Raw genomic sequence first — 12031 nt, 5'->3', positions numbered from 1 at the left:
AGGAGGGTGTATACTGCAGGGGAGGAGCTGAGAGCCGGCAGGAGGGTGTATACTGCAGGGGAGGAGCTGAGAGCCAGCAGGAGGGTGTATACTGCAGGGGAGGAGCTGAGAGCCAGCAGGAGGGTGTATACTGCGGGGGAGGAGCTGAGAGGCGGCAGGAGGGCGTATACTGCAGGGGAGGAGCTGAGAGCCGGCAGGAGGGCGTATACTGCAGGGGAGGAGCTGAGAGCCGGCAGGAGGGCGTATACTGCAGGGGAGGAGCTGAGAGCCGGCAGGAGGGCGTATACTGCAGGGGAGGAGCTGAGAGCTGGCAGGAGGGCGTATACTGCAGGGGAGGAGCTGAGAGCCAGCAGGAGGGTGTATACTGCAGGGGAGGAGCTGAGAGCCAGCAGGAGGGTGTATACTGCAGGGGAGGAGCTAACTTTCTTTGTATCACTTAGTGTCAGCCTCCTAATGGCAGCAGCATACACCCACGGTCTGTGTCCCCCAATGAGGCAAAGGAGAAATATATATATATATATATATATATATATATATATAATCACAGCAGCACATGTACATGAATCGGCCATGTGAAAACACAGACAAATATACATTTCTCAAAAATATTTTTCCATAAAAATTCTCAAAAAATTTTTTTTCATAAAACTTACAGTTAAAGATAAAATGGAGATTCTTAGCGCATAAATTGGCCAATTCATGTATATTGCCCAGTCACGTAGTATATTGCCCAGTCACATAGTATATTGCCCAGTCACGTGGTATATTGCCCAGTCACGTGGTATATTGCCCAGTCACGTGGTATATTGCCCAGTCACGTACTATATTGCCCAGTCACGTACTATATTGCCCAGTCACGTACTATATTGCCCAGTCACGTACTATATTGCCCAGTCACGTACTATATTGCCCAGTCACGTACTATATTGCCCAGTCACGTACTATATTGCCCAGTCACGTACTATATTGCCCAGTCACGTACTATATTGCCCAGTCACGTACTATATTGCCCAGAGAACAAAAATCCCAAATGCATAATGTGAGAAAACAGATTTCTGGTGAGAATACCATCAAGAGAATCCGAACTCACTCTATCCGCTCAAAACAAATTATATTGCCAGGAGGAAGAACTGAGCATCGATGAACAATATAAATCAACTTTATTCAGAAACTACACATAACATATCATTGCATTTCAAATATATTCAAGTAATATGAACAAAGATGGCCGTTGGTGATAAGCTGAAAACATAACCCCCATATCCCTACTCCCTCTCCTTTTGATATCTACCCACCTGGGTATACATATCAGACCCCTGCCCACCCCCCCAGAAAGAATGAGGGAGGGAAGAAAAAGGGAAAGTAGGACACTGGACACTAATAGCGATCTCAATGAAGCCACAAGTGTGTCCACCCGGAAAAACATAAGCCCATATATGCCATATAGAATAATAAGTTAGGACCTCATAAGGTACCAGAAGTCATAAGGCTAGCGCAGGGATAGTGCCAAAGTTTAACCAGTCTAAAGGTAGGTAGAAAAAATGCCAGTGTCACTAAGCTAACAGGTGAGAACCTATGCACACAGCGGTGCCATTGCTGCTGGCACTGTAACAAACAGGTGGAAAATCATAAAACGCCAGCCACAGGACAGGGGCTTACCTGAAACTCGGGCAGGGTGGAGGGGCAGTCAGGAGGTGGTCCCCGACGCGCGTTTCGCAGCTACAAACCGCCGCTTTCTCAAGGGGATAACTCTGAAATGTTCAGGAGGACCTTGAAATAGCCCCTGACCCAGGTCACGTGGTGCCCGGCGGCCAATGACAGTAGCGCTATCGGCGCATGCGCACTGCGTCCGACAGGCCCCGGCAGTGCAAACGGGCGTCACAGCAAGCACGCAGATGCAGGAGAAGCCTGCAATCAGCGAACGAGCCGTACAGACGCCCGTGCACACCGGGACAAGGCGGCACGCAGCGCGATGCACACTGCCACTAATGTAAATACAAAGTGGTGACTCTAGACAATCAGATGCAATTGCACCGATCCAAAGTCCCCCCCCCCCAAAATCAAATCGAAATACCCATCAGACTCCAATCCCACGGTACACAAATGTGGGACACGGAGACGCACAAAAGAAAGCATATATAACAAAACTATTAGAACAAATAAAAAGCTGAAAATAATAAACAAACAAATAATTCAATTTCTGTGCGTTGGTTGACTGATACGGCCAACATGCTCCTTGCTTCATGCATGTATTGTCCAAAATGTTGGATGGGGAACATCATGTTCACTTGCGCCGTGATGACAGTCGATGGGGTCTTTACATCATGGGAGGGATGGTAATGAGAGTTAGCAGGGCCACAGGGCAATATAACAAGGAACCCCTCTAGGCATCACATCACTCCGGTTCACTATTAGTATGAATATGTAGAAAAAGACAAATTAAAATCACATAAAAAAAGATTAAAACAGCATAAAAACAACCACCCGACTGCAAACGGGTATGGAGGACCGGGTAGAGAGGATTATAAATACTGTAATAGCCTCAGGAGCGCAGGAGGTACACAATATAGATAACCACGCCATGAGCAGAAGGCGGAGCACTAATCATAAGTAGGAGGAGAAACTCAATGCCTCATTTAGGCCATTTGGTGCCATAGTGCCCAATTGCACTATCCATTTTGTTTCTTTTTGTGCCAAAAGTTTCTTATTGTCCCCACCTCGAACTCCCAGATGTAAAACGTCAATACCTCTCACCTTTAATAATTTTGCATCACATTTGTGGTGCAATCTGAAATGGCGGGGTATTGATTTAAGTTCAGCAATGTCCGGCACCGTCCTGGCCGCACCAATGTCCCGCACGTGCTCACGGACCCTGACTCTCAGTTCCCGAGTGGTTAAGCCCACGTACACCATGGGACAGGGGCACGTGGCATAATAAACCACATTGGTTGTGCCACAGGAGATCCATTCCCTGATATCATATTTTTTAGTTCCATCCGTGGACATAAAGCTAGAGCATCGCAGGACATTGGTGCAGGCAAGACAGTGCCCACAGGGGAAACATCCCACATTAGGCCCCCTTGTTCCAAATGGGTTGTTCGGGGTGGGGACATAATGGCTACGCACCAATAAATCGTTTAAATTTTTACACCTCCTCGATGTCATCTGTGGGTTAGGGCCAAGGGAGGTCGCCAGCGAGGGTTCGATCTTCAAGACAGACCAATGTTTGGCAAGGATGGAGCGCATATTACCCCACTCGTGGTTATAGGTTGAAATAAAACGAATGGGATTGGCCCCATCCCTGTTAGTCCGCTTAGCGGACGGATGTAGAAGAGTCTCACGTGGGGTTCTTCTGGCGCGATCATAGCCGTATTTAATAGATCTCCGGCTATAGCCCCGGGCCAGAAAACGGTCTTTCAGATCGGAGGCCTGTGCCTCGAATCTGGGCTCAGAGGAGCAGATTCGCCGCATCCTGAGGAACTGTCCGACCGGGACGGCCCTCACCGTGGATGGGTCATGTGCTGATGACGCATGTAAAAGCGCATTGACGGAGGTCGACTTTCTGAAGACATCAGCCTGGATACGCCGAGAATGGTCGACCTCCAGGCGGATGTCCAAAAAATCGACCGCAACATCACTGTACACATATGTCAATTTTATATTAAACATATTATTATTCAAAGTACCCATAAAGTCCTCGAGCTGCCGGACGGTCCCGTCCCACAAAAAGAAAATATCATCAATGAAGCGATACCAGCACAGCACATGGGAAGCGGCCCGCGGGCCCTCGTCGCCAAAAATGAATCTCTCCCAGTGTCCCAAGAAGAGATTAGCATACGAAGGCGCACAGGCCGCGCCCATGGCGTACTATATTGCCCAGCCGCGTACTATATTGTCCAGTCACGTAGTATATTGCCCAGTCACGTAGTATAGTGCACCACCATGTAGTATATTGCCCAGCCACGTAGTATATTGCCCAGTCACGTAGTATATTGCCCAGTCACGTAGTATATTGCCCAGTCACGTAGTATATTGCCCAGTCACGTAGTATATTGCCCAGTCACGTAGTATATTGCCCAGTCACGTAGTATATTGCCCAGTCACGTAGTATATTGCCCAGATATGTAATATATTGCCCAGTCACGTAGTATATTGCCCAGTCACGTAGTATATTGCCCAGTCACGTAGTATAGTGCACCGCCATGTAGTATATTGCCCAGTCACGTAGTATATTGCCCAGTCACGTAGTATATTGCCCAGTCACGTAGTAGATTGCCCAGATATGTAATATATTGCCCAGTCACGTAGTATATTGCCCAGTCACGTAGTATAGTGCACCGCCATGTAGTATATTGCCCAGCCACGTAGTATATTGCCCAGTCACGTAGTATATTGCCCAGTCACGTAGTATATTGCCCAGTCACGTAGTATATTGCCCAGTCACGTAGTATATTGCCCAGTCACGTAGTATATTGCCCAGTCACGTAGTATATTGCCCAGCCACGTAGTATACTGCCCAGTCTCATAGTCACAGCTTAAAAAATAAACATATACTCACCTTTCCGAGGGCCCCTTGTAGTCCACGGCAGCTTCTGGTCCCAGGGTTGGTATGGGCGCAGGGCCTGTGATGACATCGTGGTCACATGACCATGATGTCATGGCAGGTCCTTCTCCCATACCATCTTTGCCACCGGAACCTGCAACGGAAGATGGCGGCCGGCGCGAGTGGCTCAGCGGACTACGGAGGGTGAGTATAGCAGGTTTTCTTTTTATTATTATTATTTTTAACATTACATTTTTTACTATTGATGCCGCATAGGCAGCATCAATAGTAAAAAGTTGGGGACACACAGGGTTAATAGCAGCGGTAACAGAGTGCGTTACACCGCGGACCGTTGCCATCAACCCTGACCGGAGGGGAGTATGTGGGCGCCGGGCACTGACTGCGGGGAGGAAGGAGCGGCCATTTTCTGCCAGACTGTGCCTGTCGCTGATTGGTCGCGGCAGCCATGACAGGCAGCTGGCGAGACCAATCAGCGAATGAATAACCGTGACAGAAGGACAGACAGACGGAAGTGACGCTTAAGACAATTATATAGTAGATTGTTGGTAAGAACAAGGCAGGAGATCAATGAGGCCGACGTCTCCATGTACAGGGTTTCTCTTTCTCGGCATATGATGGTTTTCTTTGGTACTTTCCCCCCATTAGAATGGACACCTGTGGATATTGGGGTCTTTACCTGCTACAGTCCTGGTGGGATTTATTCGGTACAGTGGACGATGGACAAATATCACCATCAATTACCATCAGCCTGAAGGAACATCGCTCCTCTATGCGGATCTATGGATCTAGGATGAAATCCACTGCGGCCCCTGCAAGAAAAGAAGCAGAAAGAGCAGAAGAGGGGGGAGACCACAATGGCCGGAGATTTCTGCGGCTGCTCTGTGTGCACAGGACCTGAGGTCACAGGAGGGGAGGAGTCAGGGGTCACATGATCAGGGGCCTCTGTGTATATGCAGGAGTCGGCTGTGCTGGTTGTCATGGTGCTGGATGAGGGGAAGTTTATGTGTGGGGTCAGGAGGGGTTTACAGTGTGGATGTAGAGGAGCTGCATGTATACGAGGTGTACGGAGCGGAACCGTGTGTGTACGAGGTGTACGGAGCGGAGCCGTGTGTGTACGAGGTGTACGGAGCGGAAACGTGTGTGTACGAGGTGTACGGAGCGGAGCCGTGTGTGTACGAGGTGTACGGAGCGGAACCGTGTGTGTACGAGGTGTACGGAGCGGAACCGTGTGTGTACGAGGTGTACGGAGCGGAGCCGTGTGTGTACGAGGTGTACGGAGCGGAAACGTGTGTGTACGAGGTGTACGGAGCGGAGCCGTGTGTGTACGAGGTGTACGGAGCGGAACCGTGTGTGTACGAGGTGTACGGAGCGGAGCCGTGTGTGTACGAGGTGTACGGAGCGGAGCCGTGTGTGTACGAGGTGTACGGAGCGGAAACGTGTGTGTACGAGGTGTACGGAGCGGAGCCGTGTGTGTACGAGGTGTACGGAGCGGAGCCGTGTGTGTACGAGGTGTACGGAGCGGAGCCGTGTGTGTACGAGGTGTACGGAGCGGAACCGTGTGTGTACGAGGTGTACGGAGCAGAACCGTGTGTGTACGAGGTGTACGGAGCGGAGCCGTGTGTGTACGAGGTGTACGGAGCGGAACCGTGTGTGTACGAGGTGTACGGAGCGGAGCCGTGTGTGTACGAGGTGTACGGAGCGGAGCCGTGTGTGTACGAGGTGTACGGAGCGGAACCGTGTGTGTGCGAGGTGTACGGAGCGGAGCCGCGTGTATGAGGTGTAAGGAGCGGAGCCGCATGTATATGAGGTGTACGGAGCAGAGCCGCGTGTATGAGGTGTAAGGAGCGGAGCCGCATGTATATGAGGTGTACGGAGCAGAGCCGTGTGTGTACGAGGTATACGGAGCGGAGCCGTGTGTATGAGGTGTACGGAGCGGAGCCGTGTGTATGAGGTGTACGAAGCGGAGCCGTGTGTGTATGAGGTGTATGGAGCGGAGCCGTGTGTGTACGAGGTTTACGGAGCGGAGCCGTGTGTGTACGAGGTGTACGGATTGGAGCCGTGTGTGTACGAGGTTTACGGAGCGGAGCCGTGTGTGTACGAGGTGTACGGCGCGGAGCCGTGTGTGTACAAGGTGTACGGAGCAGAGCCGTGTGTGTACAAGGTGTACGGAGCAGAGCCGTGTGTGTACGAGGTGTAAGGAGCAAAGCCGTGTGTGTACGAGGTGTACGGAGCAGAGCCGCTTGTGTACAAGGTGTACGGAGCGGAGCCATGTGTGTACGAGGTGTATGGAGCGGAGCCGTGTGTGTACGAGGTGTACGGAGCGGAGCCACGTGTACGGAGCGGAGCCGTGTGTGTACGAGGTGTACGGATTGGAGCCGTGTGTGTACGAGGTTTACGGAGCGGAGCCGTGTGTGTACGAGGTGTACGGAGTGGAGCCGTGTGTGTACGAGGTGTACAGAGCGGAGCCGTGTGTGTACGAGGTGTACGGAGCGGAGCCGTGTGTGTACGAGGTGTACGGAGCAGAGCCGCTTGTGTACGAGGTGTACGGAGCAGAGCCGTGTGTGTACGAGGTGTACGGAGCGGAGCCGTGTGTGTACGAGGTGTACGGAGCGGAGCCGTGTGTGTACGAGGTGTACGGAGCGAAGCCGTGTGTGTACGAGGTGTACGGAGCAGAGCCGCTTGTGTACGAGGTGTACGGAGCGGAGCCGTGTGTGTATGAGGTGTACGGAGAGGAGCCGTGTGTGTATGAGGTGTACGGAGCAGAGCCACGTGTACGGAGCGGAGCCGTGTGTGTGCGAGGTGTATGGAGCGGAGCCGTGTGTGTATGAGGTGTATGGAGAGGAGCCGTGTGTGTACGAGGTGTACGGAGCGGAGCCGTGTATGTACGAGGTGTACGGAGCGAAACCGTGTGTGTACGAGGTGTACGGAGCAGAGCCGCTTGTGTACGAGGTGTACGGAGCGGAGCCGTGTGTGTACGAGGTGTACGGAGCAGAGCCGCTTGTGTACGAGGTGTACGGAGCAGAGCCGTGTGTGTATGAGGTGTACGGAGCAAAGCCGTGTGTGTACGAGGTGTACGGAGCAGAGCCGCTAGTGTACGAGGTGTACGGAGCGGAGCCGTGTGTGTACGAGGTGTACGGAGCAGAGCCGCTTGTGTACGAGGTGTACGGAGCAGAGCCGTGTGTGTACGAGGTGTACGGAGCAAAGCCGTGTGTGTACGAGGTGTACGGAGCAGAGCCGCTTGTGTACGAGGTGTACGGAGCGGAGCCGTGTGTGTACGAGGTGTATGGAGCGGAGCCGTGTGTGTACGAGGTGTATGGAGCGGAGCCACGTGTACGAGGTGTACGGAGCGGAGCCGTGTGTGTACGAGGTGTACGGATTGGAGCCGTGTGTGTACGAGGTTTACGGAGCGGAGCCGTGTGTGTACGAGGTGTACGGAGCGGAGCCGTGTATGTACGAGGTGTACGGAGCGAAGCCGTGTGTGTACGAGGTGTACGGAGCAGAGCCGCTTGTGTACGAGGTGTACGGAGCGGAGCCGTGTGTGTATGAGGTGTACGGAGAGGAGCCATGTGTATGAGGTGTACGGAGCGGAGCCGTGTGTGTACGAGGTGTACGGAGCGAAGCCGTGTGTGTACGAGGTGTACGGAGCGGAGCCGTGTGTGTACGAGGTGTACGGAGCAGAGCCGCTTGTGTACGAGGTGTACGGAGCAGAGCCGCTTGTGTACGAGGTGTACGGAGCAGAGCCGCTTGTGTACGAGGTGTACGGAGCAGAGCCGCTTGTGTACGAGGTGTACGGAGCAGAGCCGCTTGTGTACGAGGTGTACGGAGCAGAGCCGTGTGTGTACGAGGTGTACGGAGCAGAGCCGTGTGTGTACGAGGTGTACGGAGAGGAGCCGTGTGTATGAGGTGTACGGAGCGGAGCCGTGTGTGTACGAGGTGTACGGAGCGGAGCCGTGTGTGTACGAGGTGTACGGAGCGGAGCCGTGTGTGTACGAGGTGTACGGAGCGGAGCCGTGTGTGTACGAGGTGTACGGAGCGGAGCCGTGTGTGTACGAGGTGTACGGAGCGGAGCCGTGTGTGTACGAGGTGTACGGAGCGAAGCCGTGTGTGTACGAGGTGTACGGAGCAGAGCCGCTTGTGTACGAGGTGTACGGAGCGGAGCCGTGTGTGTATGAGGTGTACGGAGAGGAGCCGTGTGTGTATGAGGTGTACGGAGCAGAGCCACGTGTACGGAGCGGAGCCGTGTGTGTGCGAGGTGTATGGAGCGGAGCCGTGTGTGTATGAGGTGTATGGAGAGGAGCCGTGTGTGTATGAGGTGTACGGAGCAGAGCCACGTGTACGAGGTGTACGGAGAGGAGCCGTGTGTGTACGAGGTGTACGGAGAGGAGCCGTGTGTGTACGAGGTGTACGGAGCAGAGCCGTGTGTATGAGGTGTACGGAGCGGAGCCGTGTGTGTATGAGGTGTATGGAGAGGAGCCGTGTGTGTATGAGTTGTACAGAGCAGAGCCACGTGTACGAGGTGTACGGAGTGGAGCCGTGTGTGTACGAGGTGTATGGAGCGGAGCCGTGTGTGTATGAGGTGTATGGAGAGGAGCCGTGTGTGTATGAGGTGTACGGAGCAGAGCCACGTATACGAGGTGTACGGAGCGGAGCCGTGTGTGTACGAGGTGTACGGAGTGGAGCCGTGTGTGTATGAGGTGTACGGAGCGGAGCCGTGTGTGTACGAGGTGTACGGAGCGGAGCCGTGTGTGTACGAGGTGTATGGAGAGGAGCCGTGTGTGTACGAGGTGTACGGAGCGGAGCCGTGTGTGTACGAGGTGTACGGAGCGGAGCCGTGTGTGTACGAGGTGTACGTAGCGGAGCCGCGTGTACGAGGTGTATGGAACAGAGCCGTGTGCACGAGGTGTACGGAGCAGAGCCGTGTGTACGAGGTGTATGGAGAGGAGCCGTGTGTGTATGACGCTTAAGGAGCGGAGCCGCGTGTATGAGGTGTACGGAGAGGAGCCGTGTGTACGAAGTGTACGGAGCAGAGTCGTGTGTGTACGAGGTGTACGGAGAGGAGCCGTGTGTGTACGAGGTGTACGGAGCGGAGCCGCGTGTGTACGAGGTGTACAGAGAGGAGCCGTGTATGTACGAGGTGTACGGAGCGGAGCCGTGTGTGTACGAGGTGTACGGAGAGGAGCCGTGTGTGTACGAGGTGTACGGAGTGGAGCCGTGTGTGTATGAGGTTTAAGGAGCGGAGCCGCGTGTATGAGGTGTACGGAGCGGAGCCGTGTGTGTACGAGGTGTACGGAACGGAGCCGTGTGTGTACGAGGTGTACAGAGCGGAGCCATGGGTGTACGGAGCGGAGCCGCTTGTGTACGAGGTGTACGGAGCGGAGCCGTGTGTGTACGAGGTGTACGGAGTGGAGCCGTGTGTGTACGAGGTGTACGGAGCGGAACCGTGTGTGTACGAGGTGTACGGAGCAGAGCCGTGTGTGTACGAGGTGTACGGAGCGGAGCCGTGTGTGTGCGAGGTGTACGGACAGAGCCGCTTGTGTACGAGGTGTACGGAGCGGAGCCGTGTGCGTACGAGGTGTACGGAGAGGAGCCGTGTGTATGAGGTGTACGGAGCGGAGCCGTTTGTGTACAAGGTGTACGGAGCGGAGTCGCATGTGTACGAGGTGTACGGAGCGGAGCCGTGTGTACGAGGTGTACGGAGCGGAGCCGTGTGTGTACAAGGTGGACGGAGCGGAGTCGCATGTGTGTATAGAACAGAGCCAGGCGTGTACTGAGCGGAGCCCTGTTTGGGGTCCTGTGTACTAACCAACCGTATAGCCCCATCTTCGGTCGCAGACCCCTATGTGTAGTCTGTATACCATCAGCTTCGGTGACAGACCCCCCTGTGTACACTGTATACCCCCAGCTTCAGTCACAGTCCCCCTGTGTACGCTGTATACACCCGTATACCCTCAGCTTCGGTGACAGACCCTTCTGTGTACACTGTATACACCTGTATACCCCCAGCTTTGGTCGCAGACCCCTCTGTGCACGCTGTATACACCCGTATACTCCCAGCTTCAGTCACAGACCCCCTCTGTGTACGCTGTATACACCCGTATACCCCCAGCTTCGGTCACAGACCCCCCTGTGTACGCTGTATAAACCCGTATACCCCCAGCTTCAGTCACAGACCCCCTCTGTGTACGCTGTATACACCCGTATACCACCAGCTTCAATCACAGACCCCTCTGTGTACGCTGTATACACCCGTATACCCCCAGCTTCAATCACAGACCCCCCTGTGTATGCTGTATACACCCGTATACCCCCAGCTTCAATCACAGACCCCCCTGTGTATGCTGTATACACCCGTATACCCCCAGCTTCAATCACAGACCCCTCTGTGTACGCTGTATACACCCGTATACCCTCAGCTTCGGTCGCAGACCCCTCTGTGTACGCTGTATACACCCGTATACCCCCAGCTTCGGTCAAAGACCCCTCTGTGTACACTGTATACACCCGTATACCCCCAGCTTCAGTTACAGACCCCTCTGTGTATGCTGTATACACCCGTATACCCCCAGCTTTAGTCACAGACCCCCTCTGTGTACGCTGTATACACCCGTATACCCTCAGCTTCGGTCACAGACCACCCTGTGTACGCTGTATACACTTGTATACCTCCAGCTTCGGTCACACACCCCGCTGTGTACGCTGTATACACCCGTATACCCCCAACTTTGGTCACAGACCCCCCTGTGTACGCTGTATACACCCGTATACGCCCAGCTTCAGTCACACACCCCTCTGTGTACACTATATACACCCGTATACCCCCAGCTTCGGTCACAGACCCCTCTGTGTACACTGTATACACCCATATACCCCCAGCTTCGCTCACAGACCCCTCTGTGTACGCTGTATACACCAGTATACCCCCAGCTACGGTTACAGACCCCTCTGTGTACACTATATACATCCGTATACCCCCAGCTTCGGTCAAAGACCCCTCTGTGTACACTGTATACACCCGTATACCCCCAGCTTCAGTCACAGACCCCTCTGTGTATGCTGTATACACCCGTATACCCCCAGCTTTAGTCACAGACCCCCTCTGTGTACGCTGTATACACCCGTATACCCTCAGCTTCGGTCACAGATCCCCCCTGTGTACGCTGTATACACCCGTATACACCCAGCTTCAGTCACAGTCCCCCTGTGTATGCTGTATACACTCGTATACCCCCAGCTTTGGTCACAGACCCCCCTGTGTACACTGTATACACCCGTATACCTCCAGCTTCGGTCACAGTCCCCCTGTGTACGCTGTATACACCCGTATACCCCCAGCTTCGGTCACACACCCCTCTGTACGCTGTATACACCCGTATACCCCCAGCTTTGGTCACAGACCCCCCTGTGTACACTGTATACACCTATATACCCCCTTCTTCGGTCACAGACCACCCTGTGTACGCTGTATAC

The 12031-nt window shown here is 53.8% G+C and overlaps 1 protein-coding gene across 2 annotated transcripts in view; it reads right to left on the bottom strand.

Annotated features, from left to right (window-relative positions):
* The window catches only part of LOC138662954 (gastrula zinc finger protein XlCGF57.1-like), a 47244-nt gene extending 41793 nt beyond the window's left edge, over window positions 1-5451 (bottom strand). Inside the window, exons 1-2 of one of the 2 annotated variants that reach the window (XR_011318100.1) lie at window positions 5241-5449; window positions 1144-2408 (exon numbers count right to left, since the gene is read on the bottom strand). The gene's annotated coding sequence lies outside the window, so the exon portion shown is untranslated. Of the gene's footprint in view, window positions 1-1143; window positions 2409-5240 lie in introns of those variants that run through there. The other variant, XM_069748966.1, reaches the window with a different exon arrangement.
* Between the last annotated feature and the right edge of the window lie 6580 nt (window positions 5452-12031).

Source organism: Ranitomeya imitator, chromosome 2, assembly GCF_032444005.1.
Source record: "Ranitomeya imitator isolate aRanImi1 chromosome 2, aRanImi1.pri, whole genome shotgun sequence".
NCBI classification, from domain to species: Eukaryota; Metazoa; Chordata; class Amphibia; order Anura; family Dendrobatidae; genus Ranitomeya; species Ranitomeya imitator.
The sequence above is the reverse complement of the archived record's forward strand: the minus strand, read 5'-3'. Positions and strand labels throughout refer to the sequence as shown.